The following is a 13,079-nucleotide window of genomic DNA, read 5'->3' on the forward strand; positions in this document are numbered from 1 at the left end:
AGGACAGAAAATATGAAGAAAGGTTGAGGGGGAAAGATAAAGAGAGAGGAAGAGAAAAGATAAAAAAAACGAGGGAAAGAGAAAGATACAGAGAGAAAGAGAAGAGAGAGAGAAAAATAGAGGGAAAGAGAAAGAGAGATAGAGAAAAAGAAGAAATCGAAGAAAATTAGAGAGAGAGAGAAAATATAAAAAACAGAGGAAAATGAGAGAAAACAAAAAGAAAAAAAATGGTGAAAATTAGAGAGGACAAGTGAGAGAGAGAGAGAGAGAGAGAGAGAGAGAGAGAAACAGAAAAGATGAACAATGGTTGAGGGGAAAAGGAAAGCAAATCGGGGGGGAAGAAGGAGACAGAGAGAAAGAGAAATAGAGGGAAAGAGAAAGAGAGACAGGGAAAAAGAAGAAAACAAAGAAAATTAGAGAGAGAGAGAGAGAGGAGAAATATAATAAAATATAGGGAAAATGAGAGAAACAAGAAAAAGAAAAAAACGAACAAAAATTAGAGGGGAAAAAAGAGAGAGTGAGCAAAAAGAGAAAATATAAAAAATAGAGGGAAAATGAGAGAAAACAAATGTAAAGGAAAAGGGAGACAGAGAGAGAGAGAAAGAGTGAGAGGAAGTGAAAATATTAAAAAAGAGGTAAAAGAGAGAGTGGAAATTTGAATGTCGCCTCCCCTTTCGATTTAAAGAGAAGGGAATTGAAAGACAGATTTTCCAATTTCTTTTTGCGCTTTATACATCCATGTGTAGAAGTACACTATGTTGCAAAAAGTAACAGCATATTAGCATATACTTCAAAAAAACTTTTATTGATATAATATAAGGGTCGGCTCACTTTTGGTCTTAATTACATACGATATCCTTAAGTTGACTCCGAACTGATTTTCAGTAAGAGGAAGGCGGGATTTTTGGTCCATTCCACTTAACATTGTTTGCAAAATGCTTAATTAAAATATAACTAAAACTTTTACCCTATTTTAGGTAACCTAACCTTATTAAATAAGGTTTTTTAAGGTTACTAAATAAGGTTTTAACCTCAAATAAGATTCTAACCTTATTAAAGAATGTTTTTAAGGTTAAATAAGGTTATACAAACCTAAGTTTAACCTTATTAAATAAGGTTAGGTTACCTAAAATAGGATAAATTAAGGCAACCTTTAATTTGACTAAATCGAATTGTTTCAGACCATGTCGAGCTGTCATTGCTCAGCTTATAAGCAAAGATGAAATAAGGATTGACTCGTGACCGATTATCCGTGAGAAAAGAAATAAATACCGATTATCCGTGACAAAAGAAATACCGATTATCCGTGAGAAAATACTGCATCGTATAATCTTCTGAATGAATCGCAGACGACAGTCTTTGACAGCGGAACATGAAATAAGGCTGTCGCTTGGCATTCTCGAAGTGTGTTCCCCGGAACGCATGACACGAGGATGACTCTTTACGATTTATGGAAGACGTGTGTGATGAGTATGTCGGGCTACAGGACATTTTTTCCCACAGCGAGAGCAGATTGAAGCGGATGACATTTCTCCTTCAGAGGAGAGCGCCGCTGACAGCACGTTATCGCGAGCTTAGAACCTCGTGCGACTTCTCGACCCTCGTAGTACGTAAAGTGCGATATAAGGAAGAGACGCTGGTAAGGAAGAGGTCGTATATCTTGGCAGGTATTGCCAACTTCTTAGTTCATATGATGAAAAGTCTGAGAGAAGGAGAATTTCGAGGAGAAAGATCACGTGACTTCGAAAACTTTATGCGTACTTCTCGGAAGAATAACCATTCATCAAACGCGTAAACAGTGGCGTTTGAGGGCCGGCGATAATTTAAAGAAACGTTTGACATTTGAAATCGGCAATTTTGGCCCGTTTTGCAATTAGGCTTAGCTAGCCACAATAGAAATGCGCACGTACGATTAATTATCAACATTTTCGCGCATTTCTCCTAGCAACCAAGCGCGCGGAAGTCGCGTGGGATACAATGCACGTGTTGAAATATACGAGTGGTGACTGACGTCGTTCACAAATCTTGCGAGGTAAAAATTGAAATTTGAACGCCAGTTGAGGGAATCTGTCGATTTAAATCGAAAAATTAACAGTTTCCTTTTGTGGGAAGAGGCGGATGTGACGTCACAGTAATTGCGTCACTAAACGGGCTCTGGATTGGATGAAATCGCCGTGGCAGGGATTTTTTGCCAGTGTGCGCCGGGACGTTTCTCATCGCTGATAAAAATGATTGTCGATTTTGTATTGTCCGAGGCGACCTCCCTTTTCGTACGTAACTTGACATTCGGCTACAACGCGGTGTCGCCATAACAGCAATGTGAAATTTCTCCAAACAACGGGCCACATCTATCAAGTTGGGTGACAGCTTTTTCAGAAGTCTGACAGGTTTGCCATCTGTTGGGGAAGTGCACAACAATGAGAGAGAGAGAGAGGTTAAATGGGGAAAAAATCGACACTTCGTGGAGGGGGGGGGCTACTGTCAACCAAAAATTCGACCATTCTAACAAGGCATTATACGCCAGGGAGGTGGATTAGTCGAAATGGTGGATGACTGGCATTTCGATACAGAATCGAGCGATTTGTTTTGGCCAACAGACGACACCAGACCAGCAGACGACATCCAAACATCGTCCCACATTAAAAGTCCATGTCCCAATCCAGGAACCATGGTGGATTCTGAAAAACTGTCGTTGCACCAAAAACAGTATTTTAGAATCCACAATGGTTGACCAACGAGATTTATGTTGAATGTCTGAGCTGATACGCATGCGTGGGGACAAGAGCTGGACTAGCTCCTACTACTCGATGGCTGATTGGATGATCTATTCCCAATTTAAAACCAGCGCGCATAGGGGGATCGTTTTAGGGTTCCCTCTTTGCCGGTAGTTTAAAGTTGGGAACGCAGTTATGTACAGGAATGGAGCGTCCAAACAGTGCAAGGAAAGCATTGGATAGGAGGCAGCTCTTCACTCTTTTGTCGCAAAGATCAGCACCTTATTCTAAAGTTTAACCGATTTTTCGTCAAGGAGTGTCTGAATACTTTTAATGATGTAGTGTATAGCAGGAGAGCTCATTAAAGTGGCTGGAAGTTATTGTTTTTAAAAACACTTTCTGTTAAGTATCGAAACGTAACGCACATTTTCACAAGTAGTTCGTTCGATTAGCGTTTGTACCGTTCGGTTAGAGGTTACATTTTTTAGATTTAGGGTTCGGTTGGATTTATTCAATTCTTAGAGACCTTAATTTTTCATCTTGCAACTGTCGAACTGGAAGCGTCTAAGGAATCTCGATATAATAAACTCCGCTTAGTACGATTTTCTTTCTGTTTGTTTTAAAAGTCTCACGACGAGATTTCCAATCATCCTCGCAGGAACGCGGGGGGGGGGAGGCCCGAAACAATACCCGAAATGGAAAATGTGGCGGAGGAGCAAAAACAAATGGGAGGTTGGTAGCGAGAGTTGATCGCGCTCATGAGGGATGATGGAAATGGTGGTGAGCATTTCACCTTGTTTTCTGGAAACAAAAGAAAAGTGGAAAGACGCGTACCAGAGGAGATGTAAAGAGAAGTGTAGAATTTTATTATTTCTTGCCCGAACACGAGGCCTCGCTCAAAAAAGCCATTCCCTTTTTTGACAATGACAAACGATCAACTGAGTGGCGCCAGATGTTACCAAGAAATGCTTAATTATTCATGCTGACGGACGCGTGTCTGCCTCCCTATCCGATATATAGAGAAAACGTCTTCAGGCGCACCGTGTCTCTCTAAAAGTTAGAGAAAAATCGAAAAAAAGAAGAATCCTCCAAGTTTCCTCTCTGTGGCAGGCTATTATTTGCGAAAAATAGGGGGGGGGGGGGGGCATCTTTCCGGCTTCTCCGAGACTGCTATCATTTTCGTATTTAGTCAGGGCTATGATTAGCCTGTCAATAAGTTTTTTTCAGAGATTGTTCATTATTTTTGAGCACGAGGTTACTTTCGCCATTTGTATACGCGTTAATTAATCGGATTATTTATTAATACGTTTATAAATATATTAATTAATTAAATTAAAATAAAATAGTTTAGTGTTATCAATCATATGGATCAGTTAGTGCGAAATTAATGCGCAATTTATTTACAAGTTCGTTGGCTGGAAGAGAAATATGAGGGCTGTTCGATAAGTAATGGAGCTAATTTTTCGTGAACAACCGTTCTGCTTGCTATTTCTTGATGAACTGAGAAATTTAAGAGCAAACTAAGTTGCCAGAAGAGAAATATGAGGGCTTTTCGATAAATAATGATCATAATTTTTCCTGAACAACTGTTCTGTTTGCTATTTCTTGTTGAACTGCAGAATTCTGCTCGAAGAGAAATATGAGGGTTATTCAATAAGTAATGGCGATAATTTTTCACGAACAACCGTTTGCTTGCTATTTCTTGTTGAATTGTAGAATTTAAGAGCAAACTAAGCTGTTAGAAGAGAAATACGAGGGCTGTTCGATAAGTAGTGGATATAATTTTTCCTGAGAAACCGTTCCGCTTGCTATTTATTCTGAATTGCGGAATTTAAGACCAAATCAAGCTGAATCGCAGAGCAACTGCGCAGTTGACTCGTGCGCACACCTCTCCTTCCACTCCTAAAGTTCCTAAAACTCCCTGTAAAGATCAGCGAGATAATCTCGCGTGTTTTTCCAGAAGCGTGAATAATTAATGGGGTGGGCTTTCCGTTCGTGACACGTGATCGCCGTCCATTGTTAATGAAGTTTGTTGAGGGCAAAAAAGATGTTGAAGTCTTTGATGGCTGTAATCTTCGAACCGCAGGTGCTGACACTTTCTTGGCGTCTCACTTAAAGCCGCCGTCTTAGGGAGTGTCCTAAATTAAGTGCGTCGTCGGTAGCTTCGAGGGAGCCGCTGGATTAACCGGGATTTCCCGCCAAAGTGCGCGTCGGGAAAAAAAAAGAGAACCCCGATGCGGCCGTTGTTCGGAGGTGTATTAAAGTCTCCGCTGGAGTCACACGTCCTAATTAAAACGACCACGAAGCTTCTTTTCTCTGTTCTTCTCGTAAACGTGCTCTCTGAGAGAACGATCGACTGATGTATTCGCTTAATCTGGCCACGGCCACGTAATTCTGGCCGGATATGATGAATGACACCCGTGTCGAATTCTACCCTTGTACTGAGGCTTACTCCCTCTTTCTCTCAGAACATCTTTCTTCATTCATTCAAATTTTTTGACAATGCTTTCTTTCTATCTTTCTCTCTCCTCTCTTTTTCTGAAAGTTTCTCCTACGCTCCCTTTTTTCTCACTCTTTTTCTCTCTTTCTTCTTCTTCCTCTCCGTTTCTCCTACTCCTTTCTTTTTCTCTCTATCTCTTTCCCTCTCCCTCTGCCTTTTTCTCATTCTGCTCTTTCTGCCTTTCTCTCTCTCTCTCTTCCTATCTTTTTCTTTATTGATTTTTTCCTCTGTTGCTCTGTCTGTTTCTTCTCCCCCTCTCTTTCTCTTACTCTCTTTTTGTCTCTTTCTCCTTTCTCTCTCTGTCTGTTTCTCCAACTACCTCTCTTTCTGTAACTATCACTTTCTTTCTTTCTCTCTCCCCTCTCTTTTTCTCTCTTTCTCCTTTTTCCCTCTTTCTGTCTGTTTCTTCTGCCCCATCTCTTTTCTCTCTTTTTCACTCTCCCTCTATCTCTCTTTCTCTTCCTCTGCCTCTATTTTTGTCTGTTTCTCTTATCCTCTCTCTCTCTCTCTCTCTCTCTCTCTCTCTCTCTCTCTCCCCCTTCCTGTGTTTATTTAATAAATAAATAAATTTTCTGTTTATACTCCGGGACGACCAAACGGTCAGAGCAGTTCACAAGATAGACAGAATACAAGAAACAGCACCGTATTCAGCAGTCACGGGCTTGAACCCCGGTCACTCAAGGCACGTGTACTTATGCATCCGCGCGCCTGACCACTAGGCTATTTTACCTCCTCTCTCTCTCTTTCTCTCTCTCTCGCTGTCTCACCCTCTGCTCCTATTTCTTTCTGTTTCGCTTACCCCTTTCTTTTTCTCTCTTTCTCCTTCCTCTTTCTGCTTGTTTCTCCAACTTCCTCCCTTTCTCTCATTATCTCTTTCTGCCTTTCTTTCTCTTCTTCTGTCACTCTTTCTCTATTTCTTTCATCCCACTCTATCTCTCTCTGTCTCTCCTCCCTATGCCTCTATCTCATTCTGTTCTCTATGTCTTTCTCCGTTTCTCATTCCTTTCTTTCTGTCTTCACCTTCTCTCTTTTCTCTCTCTCTCTCTCTCTTTCAATTTGTTTCTCCTAACCGCTCTCTTCTTTTCTCTCTCTCTCTCACTGTTTTTATCTTTTTCTGTCTGTTTCTTCTAACCCGTCTCTTTTCTCTCTCTTTCATTCCTCTTGCACTTTCCTTTTGTCTTTTCCTCTTTTTTTCTGTCTTCATACTCTCTCTCTCTCTCTTTCTCTCTCTCTCTCTTTTTCTCCCTCTCCCCTTTCTGTCTGCTTCTCCTAGCCCCTCTCTTTTCTATCAGTCTCCTTTTCACTCTTTCTCTCACTCTCTTTTATGTCTCTTTCTCTTTTTATGTCTACCCCCATCTCTTTGCCCTCTCTTTCTCTCTCCTTCCGTCTCTTTCTATCTTTCTCTACTTCTTATTCCGCTCTTCCTCTCTCATTCTATGTCTCTCTTTTTGTATCTTTCTTCTTCCTTTCACACTATCTCTCGTTCTCCATTTATGTCTATTTTTCCTTCCTCTCTCACACACACATATTATCTCTTCTCTCTCTCTCTCTCTCTATCTCTTTCGGTTTTTATCTTTCTTTTATTCTCTCTTCACCATTTCTCTCTCTCTTTGTATTTTGTTCACCGTTCCTTTCTATTCGATACTATTTCTCTTTTCTATCTCTCTGTTTTTGTAAGTCGCTTCGTTTATACGAAGAAGAATTGATCTTTTAAAAATCTGGTTTGTTTAGAACGTTTCGAAGACATACTAATACTCTTCATCAGCCTGCCAATAGATGTTTAACATTCCTAATTCGAGCCGTTAAACGCTCTCAGCTCGTGTATGGATGATACGAATCCAGTCTACAAACACGACTTTACAGTTGGAACCCCAAAAAAAGGGCACTGATCTCTGAAATGGATTCTCGGCTGGATCCCCCAAATATCTTTCATCTCCCAGTTAAACGCGATGGGTGTTGCCCGGATGGGTAAGGAATCCAACCACCACCGACGAAGCAGTCAACTAATGATCAATTAACTTTTATATATAGTTTAAGTGTTTTCTCTCTGTCTTTCCCATTCTTCTCTCTTTTTCTGTCTCTCCCTTTAAGTCAGGCGATGCCGCCGCCACGCGTGCGACCTTTGACGTGCGCCCGTCGAGTCCCAGGGGCGCGCAACAAAAACAAGGTTATCGCGCTAACCAAAACTCGCCATCGGAGGCGTCCACTTGTGTACTTGAGAAGATATTGCTTCCTGCCGGGACATCAATTTCGGGTCCAATATTGCGCACGAGTGTCTGCCCGAGAGAGAGAGAGAGAGAGAAAGAGAGATCACCGCGGCCGCCCGCGTCTTTCATTTCGGCTGCTGTCGTTTGCCGCAGTTGTGTGGCAAAGGTCGCGTTATAATTCGTGGGAGGGAGGCGAGTGATGTGGCGCGTGTGTCTTCGGGCCGGCATTTTTAATATTTGCCACAGTTTCGAGAAAACTGAACGCCAGAGGGCTTTCCGATACCCGTCGTATTTGAATATTAAACATTCCTCGTCTGCCCGGCACCGTCCACACAACACGCACTGTCTTTCTTAGGCGTCGTCCAAGAAGCTCTTCCTTTCTTCGTGTCTGTTTGTGGAACGCTTTTTGGGTAAGAGAGAAAGAAAGGGGAACCCGTTGTGTTAACGGAGACCAAATGTACACGACGCCTAACGGGGGGGAAGGGGGGTTCCGATAATTCCTCCTTCTCTCATCATCAGGGGCCGGGGCAAGAGGAGGATGTTTCTGCTCGATGATGGCGTTTATTCGGATTGAAATCTCATCATCTTTCGTGGAAATCTTTCATCCCTTCTGTCCTTCTTCGTAGTGGCAGGACGCTGGCTGTGGCTTTTTGAACTACTGTCCCCCCTCTCTTCTCTTCCCTCCCTTCTGTGCTTTCTGTTTATCGTTAGGAGTATTTTTATTGCTCTCTCGTTTATTTTCTTTCTCTCTTTCCCTCTAGTTTTCATTCTCTCTCTCTCTCTCTCTCTCTTTATTTCTTCTATTTTCGCCTTTCTCACTCTTTTCTTTATCCTTTATCTATGTCTCTTTACCTCTACTTGTTCTCTCTCTTTTTTCCTTCTTTATTTATATTTTCTTTTTTTTCTTTCTCTTTACGTCTGCCTTTACTTTTATTTTGTTTTTTCTTTTTTTTTTCCCCCTCTAATTTTATATTTTCTCTTTTTACTTTCTGTCTCTCTCTCTCTCTCTCTCTCTCTCTCTCTCTCTCTATCTCTTTTTACCTCTGCTTTTCTTCGTTTTATCCTTTTCTCTGTCTCTCTTTCTCTTTCTCTCCCTCTTTATCTCTCTTTCCCTCTTTATTTCTCTTTCCCTCTATTTTCTCTCCTATACCCCCCCCCTCTATATTTCTTGCACTAGTTTTTCATTTCTCTCTTTCCATTTACTTTTCTTGATTTCTTCTATTTTTCCCTTTCTCTCTATTTTCTTTATCCTTTATCTATGTCTCTTTGTTCTCCACTTTTTCTCTCTTTCTTTTTCCCTCTTTGTTTATATTTCTCATTTTTCTTTCTCTTCTCTCTCTTTCTGTCTGTCTCCCTATTCCTTTATAATTATTTGTTTTCTCTCTGTCTCTGATTCTCTTTCTCTCTGCATCTCCCTGCCTTTCTCCTTGTCTCTTTTTCTCTCATTCTCTCTCTCTCTCTCTCTCTCTCTCTCTCTCTCTCTCTCTCTCTCTCTCTCTCTCTCTTTCTCCTTATCTCTCTGTCTCTGATTCCATCTCGCTTTGTTTTTTCTCTCTTTCCCTCTCTCTTTCTCTCTCTCTCTCTCTCTCTCTCTCTCTCTCTCTCTCTCTCTCTCTCTCTCTCTCGCACTCTGTCTCTCTCTCTCTCTCTCTCTCTCTCTCTCTCTCTCTCTCTCTCTCTTTCTCTCTCGCACTCTCTTTCTCTCCCTTTCTCCTTATCTCTCTGTCTCTGATTCCATCTCGCTTTGTTTTTTCCTCTCTTTCTCTCTCTCTCTGTCTCTCATTCTCTCTCTCTCTCTCTCTCCCTTTCTCCTTATCTCTCTGTCTCTGATTCCATCTTTCTTTGTTTTTTTCTCTCTTTCTCTCTCTACCTCCCTCTCTCTCTCTCTCTCTCTCTCTCGCTCTCTCTCTCTATGGCTCTATATAACTACCCTGCATAACTAATTACCTTTTCCTATTTTCTATCCTCTTTATTCCGCTCTCTCTCTCTCTCTCTCTCTCTCTCTCTCTCTCTCTCTCTCTCGCACGGGATAAAATACTTTATCTTCCATAATTAAACTGCAAAGTTTGCTTCCCGTTGCATCCCAGAAGAGTTCTCATATTTTTATTTCTTTTTCACATGAGGCTATAGTCAGCCGGTCTCAGGCAAAGCTTTCCTTTCCGTGCAATTCGATTTGTCCACCGCATTCATCCAAGCTGGCCTGAAACGCACGAAATTTAAATATATATCAAAACCTCATAGCCTTGGTTTCCTCGTTCATTATATTAAAAAAAAAAAATGAATTCGTCTATCATATTTACGCATGCCCATCTCGGAATTTGTGTGTTAATTTTCGCGTGGAAAAATGCTCCCCAAAAGGCGTCCAATTAAAGAGGTCCATTGCAGGGGCAATTATTGGTTTCTAATACAATTATCTTTCAATCCATTATCTAATTAAATATTGCAAAATGATTTTACGTGTTGCGCAGTAAACACAATCAAAAAGTCTTATAAATGATCGGGCCCCCTAATTCCTCTGAAACAGGCATCTTCAGATAAATGATTGCCTCTCTCTCTCTCTCTCTCTCTCTCTCTCTCTCTCTCCATCGTGTTCGCCTATGCAACGTTCATTAATAGAACGACCAAAACGAATTAGCAGAAAACCATTACTGTTTATAAGGGCCGGGCTATAATAAACGTTTTGATTGGAAAACTCCGAAGCCAAGAACACACACTTTCGTTCATTACATATAATTTTCTCAGTGATTTATGGACTCGATTACATTAAAGGCTTTTCCGGGGAAGAAAGGTGATTCCTTACACCGAACGCTACAAAAAGAAAGAAAGAAAGAAAGAAAAACTAGAAATGTTTCCTCCCTCCAAGTCTCGACCATCTATCAGTCATGGTTGCCTAGCTAGCCTGCCTTTTAGGTGACGTTTATGGTTCTAGAAACAATAATGTTTGAGACAAATGACTGGCTTGTAAATAAGCGTTTCTCACTGGGTACGAGAGTTCGAAGTTTAAAAAGAAAAAAAAAAAAAAAAATTTAAAAGAAAACGCGCATTTTCATCATTTATTTTAATAGCAATACTTTGCATGGACAATAACAGTAAACATAAAATTGACAGAAAATTGAAGAGCACGTGCGCTGAGCTCGCGCGCGAGATTGATTTAATGTCGCTTTCCAAATACTTTTCATTGTTGCGAACAAATGACGTCAGTCATTACGTCTTTCGAAGGCTTAGGTTTTTGCAGACGACATTACATTATTTACGTGAAATATTGCATTATGGGATAAATCTGAAACACATTTAATAAGATTTCCAGTTCGGGATAAATACGCAGACGTTGAACCGAATGGAACGCTGTTTTTCCTTTATTATTTTCGACATGAAAATGGCAGTCGTCGTCTGCGATTTTTCTGCTCCCCCCTTATCAAAATAATTAATCTTTAGCGCTCCTTGGATTTGATATCTGCGTTAAACCAATGGTGTTCTTGGTGATCAATTCGCTGCAGACTGTTCCTGAGAATATAGTGACGGCGGGTAGATGATTCCTTTGTAAATTAGTCCCGGGGGTCCCATTTTGGCGACAAGAGGGTATTTTGCAATGTTACTTACCACGCCCGTACGAACAATGCTCTTCGAGTATAGGCGTGGATGAAAAAGGAAATACATGAGGGACCCGGATGCAATAGTTTTAATGATTTTCCATCTCTAAAACTTACAGGGCAATGGAAGGAACAGTAAAGAAAACAGAAAGAAGAGAGTTCATTGCTGTCATACAATGGAACTGCCTTCTGCCAATTTCTCAAAATATTTAACAATGAAACTGCTTTTTGCCAAGTTCCAAAAATATTTAACAATGAAAGTGTTAAATGTTTGTCTCTGCCAATTTCTGAAAATATTTAACCCGTCTTCTGACAATTTCTAAAGTGTCTTCTGCCAATTTCTAAAAATATTTAACCCGTCTTCTGACAATTTCTAAAGTGTGTCTTCTGCCAATTTCTAAAAATATTTAACGATGAAACTGTCTTCTGCCAATTTCTAAAAAAATTTAACAATGACACTGTCTTCTGCCAATTTCTAAAAATATTAAACAATAAAACTGCCTTTGCCAATTTCTAAAAATATTTAACAATGAAACTGCTTTTTGCCAAGTTCTAAAAATATTTAACAATGAAAGTGCCTTCTGCCAATTTCTAAAAACATTTAAGAATTCTTAAATGAAAGTGCCTTCTGCCAATTTGTAAATATTTAAGAAAACATTTAAGAATTAAACTCTTAGTTTCATTGTTAGTTTCTGCCAATTTCTAAAAATATTTAACAATAAAATTGCCTTCTGCCGATTTTAAAATTATTTAATAATAAAACTGTCTCCTGCCTATTCTAAAAATATTTAACAATGAAACTGTCTTTGTTGAATTTCTAAAAATATTTAACAATGAAACTGTCTTCTGCCAATTTCTAAAAACATTTAAGAATGAAACTGTTGGTTTCATTGTTAGTTTCTGCCAATTTGTAAAAAATATTTAACAATGCCTTCTGCCAATTACTGTCTTCTGCCCATTCTAAAAATATTTAACAATGAAACTGTCTTCGGCCAACTTGTAAAAATCTTTAACAATAAAACTGCCTTCTGCCAATTTCTAAAAACATTTAACAATGAAACTGTTAGTTTTTGCCAATTTTTGAAAATATTTAACAATAAAGCTGTCTTTTGTCCATTCTAAAAATATTTCACAATGAAACTGTCTTCTGCCAATTTCTGAAAATATTTTTCATATCCGACGAATCGTGACTCTGTTGCCATGGTTACCTTTTTGATTCACGTAATTGACTATCGAGTTTCAAGTAAAAGGATAAATCTGTAGACGAGAAACGTGGTTAAAAAGATAGTTTTTTTCAGGGGTAAATTAACCACGAAGGTTGGCGTTCTTGGGGGGGGGAGAGGGAGATGCATAGAATGGGACAATAAAATTTTCTGAAATGACTTTCATTTGCAAGTTTTGAAACAATAATTAGTCTCTGACATAATCATAAATGCTAGAATGAGTTAGACTTATCTTCGATGTACACCATCCTACCAAAAGTTATGGGTCAATCGTTAAGCTCATTTGTGAGCTTCATTAACGAAGAGAAACGGGCTCGTGGGCCTTTGTCCTAATAGGGCGTTTCAGTTCATCTCAAAGGTATTCAGTTGGGTTGAGATCGTCGCTTTGTGCTGGCCACTGCAGCGATCTGATGTCATAACCACAGCACGGACAGACATTTTCATCGCATGAAATCGAATTGAGCCAAAAATGTTTTCTTCTTTCGTAGTCACCCAGTCTGAAGGGTGTCCCGAGACTTTTGGCAGGTCGGTGTACGTCGAGCGTTGTGTTCAATTTAGAATATCTGTTTTTATTCGTCATCTATCCGCTGCCCCTAAGACCCGGGTGAACAGCGGGGAAACTACCTTTCGTTAAGCGTCGTAATTTCTTCTGACACCTAATGGAGGGCACGTTCTCCGGGGGCCCGCTATTAGGCTTACGGCCTGTTTAGTCGGCGCCCTCCTTCTCAAGATATTAGCGGAGACGTACGCAGGCAGCGTTCGCCGGTCCTCGGAGGGACGATCCTTTAAACACGCCGCAGCATCCTCTCAATTATTTACTCGACCCTCCCTCGTTCCACACGGCG

At 40.2% G+C, this 13,079-nt stretch overlaps 1 pseudogene; it reads right to left on the reverse strand.

Moving 5' to 3' along the window:
• Positions 1–4,280: 4,280 nt before the first annotated feature.
• LOC150076744 (uncharacterized) lies at positions 4,281–9,471 on the reverse strand (annotated as a pseudogene).
• Positions 9,472–13,079: the final 3,608 nt, after the last annotated feature.

The sequence above is a fragment of the Mastigoproctus giganteus genome, chromosome 12 (genome assembly GCF_048544385.1).
Source record: "Mastigoproctus giganteus isolate SK-2022 chromosome 12, ASM4854438v1, whole genome shotgun sequence".
Taxonomy (NCBI): domain Eukaryota; kingdom Metazoa; phylum Arthropoda; class Arachnida; order Uropygi; family Thelyphonidae; genus Mastigoproctus; species Mastigoproctus giganteus.